Source organism: Eschrichtius robustus, chromosome 6 (assembly GCF_028021215.1).
Source record: "Eschrichtius robustus isolate mEscRob2 chromosome 6, mEscRob2.pri, whole genome shotgun sequence".
NCBI classification, from domain to species: domain Eukaryota; kingdom Metazoa; phylum Chordata; class Mammalia; order Artiodactyla; family Eschrichtiidae; genus Eschrichtius; species Eschrichtius robustus.
The window spans coordinates 93,192,707-93,195,312 of NC_090829.1; the positions used below are offsets into that span (position 1 = coordinate 93,192,707).

At 42.0% G+C, this 2,606-nt stretch overlaps 1 pseudogene; it reads right to left on the reverse strand.

Moving 5' to 3' along the window:
- Positions 1-960: 960 nt before the first annotated feature.
- Positions 961-1,734, reverse strand: LOC137765772 (claudin domain-containing protein 1 pseudogene; annotated as a pseudogene).
- Between the last annotated feature and the right edge of the window lie 872 nt (positions 1,735-2,606).

Genomic DNA, 2,606 nt, shown 5'->3' on the forward strand with positions numbered 1-2,606 from the left:
ATAGTTGGAAGTTAATGACCAGACAAAGCTTTAGGTCTTGTGGTAGTTTTCATAGCTCCAGGGGGTCATTATGGTGGAATCTTCTTTATGGTACTTAGCTGAAATAAATAGATGGCAGTTGGAGAATTTTACTCTGGGACCCAAATGTAGTGTTAAAAAGAAAGCACTGTTTTAATAAGCCTGGTGTATGAGGGAAGGAACAAAAGTCCAAAATGGTTTGGTGATACTGAAAATCCTATTGACATATTAAGGAGAGTTTAAAAAAAAAAAAAAGTAAAATAAGGTTAATCCTCTTGTCTAGCTGAACTGGAATTCTTGCAGTTACAAAGTTAAAATTCCATGTAAACACTTCCTTTCTTGTAAACAGACACAGTATAGGTAAACAACCGTGATATTTCACCTCAGATGAAGCTATATGCCAATATTTAGGGAAAAAGATCTTAGGTAATTTCCTTATTTTTAGATAGCCTAAGTCCTTGAAAATAGCACTAATACCTGTGGCTGACTGGCTATCTACAACAGCAAAGTGAATAGAAGTTTTGACGATGATAAGAGGTTTCCCAAAGAAACTAGAGTTTCCAGTTAAACACATACAGTTATTGTACTGAGAAGTCCAACAGACATCAGCAGAACTTGCTTTGGGTCAACCCCTTGCTACCAATTTTCTTTGACAAATTTGTGCCAAGAGTCTACCCATTTTTTTCTGTCTGGACTCTGAACCTAGATTAGTTTGTCTGAAAAATGGACTCATTCTGGTTCCATATAAATTTTAGCAGTATTAAGAAACCATCTGTGTGAATAAATAAAATGAATTTTCAGGGTAAAATGGTACACACACACACACACACACACACACACACCCCACACACAAAGTTAAAAACAATTGGGGGGGGAGATAAGGGAAAATATTAATGTAAAAAAATCATAAAAATGGCAATTGTAGAGCAAGCAGATTCCCACTCATGCCACACGATATGCCTTCATGAAGGTGTACTCTTTCCGGTTGGTATGAGGGGCCCCGAAGAAGAGAACAGAAGCCGTGAACTGTAAGGGAGCTGAAATGCAAGCCAGGCAAAAGGACCATCCGAATTCGCCAGACGCATTCTCAGGCAGCTCTCATTTCTGGTGGAGTAGTTCAGTTCCAGGAACGTAAAAACTCACTGAGCCCAGGGTACACAGACCCGCAAGGAGATGGAGAATGCCTGTGGCAATGGTGGGTTACAAGCTTCGGCAGATACAAGCACAAAGTCCAGTCACAGCCTCAGAGCACATCAAACCTAGACTAACAAAAGGTAAAAGGAACTGGCAATGCCAAAGATAGGTCCGAAGAAGATCAATCCCACCGTTCTAGTTTCCAGGATCAACAAATTTCTCCATGAACTGCTCATTTAGCATGAAACTCATGCACTTTGTGACCATATCAAATGATTCTGTCCTTTCAGGTGGGCTGTACTAGTATGTATTTCGGGGTATAGGGATACACCGTCTCCACAATCCCATTGTGCCATTATATCAGAAAAGTGCATCATTATAAGTCTTTTCATCTGCCTTATCACTAGCAAAGCCATTTCAGATGCTTTTGTTCAAACCTCTGGAATTTTCTTGAACTGGACTTCGATACTCATACCAGAAGTCTGTGCCAGTTGCGGCCGCCATGTAGATGGTGGAAGTGAGGCTAAGCACACAAGCAATTACAAATGCTGTAGCAAAACGGTGATCCATTTTGGCATTCAGACTGCTCACCCAGCCTCCTGCTCCACCAGCTTCCCCCTCAAGCTCAAACCACAACACCCTGCTCTCCCCGTGCCCCCTCTGGCGTGCTTCCCTGCAGAGCCCGCCCCCTGCACTCCAGTGCCTCTGTCTTGGCCCTCACCCCGGCCGGGCTTGGCCCAGCACTGCCTCCTAAATTTATTTTATTTTATTTTATTTTATTCTATTCTATTTTTTTTCAACATCTTTATTGGTGTAAAATTGCTTTACAATGTTGTGTTAGTTTCTGCTGTATAACAAAGTGAATCAGCTATATGTATACATATATCCCCATATCCCCTCCCTCTTGCATCTCCCTCCCACCCTCCCTATCCCATCCTGCTAGGTGATCACAAAGCACCGAGCTGATCTCCCTGTGCTATGCAGCTGCTTCCCACTAGCTGTCTATTTTACTTTTGGTAGTGTATATATGTCCATGCCACTCTCTCACTTCGTCCCAGCTTACCCTTCCCCCTCCCCATGTCCTCAAGTCCATTCTCTACGTTTGTGTCTTTATTCGTGTCCTGCCCCTAGGTTCATCAGAACCTTTTTTTTTTTTTCAGATTCCATATATATGTGTTAGCATACGGTATTTAAATGCTGGAGAGGGTGTGGAGAAAAGGAAACCCTCTTGCACTGTTGGTGGGAATGTAATTGACACAGGCACTATGGAGAATAGTATGGAGGTTCCTTAAAAAACTAAAAATAGAACTACCATATGACCCAGCAATCCCACTACTGGGCATATACCCTGAGAAAACCATAATTCAAAAAGAGACATGTACCACAATGTTCATTGCAGCACTATTTACTATTCCAGGACACGGAAGCAACCTAAGTGTCCATTGACAGATGAA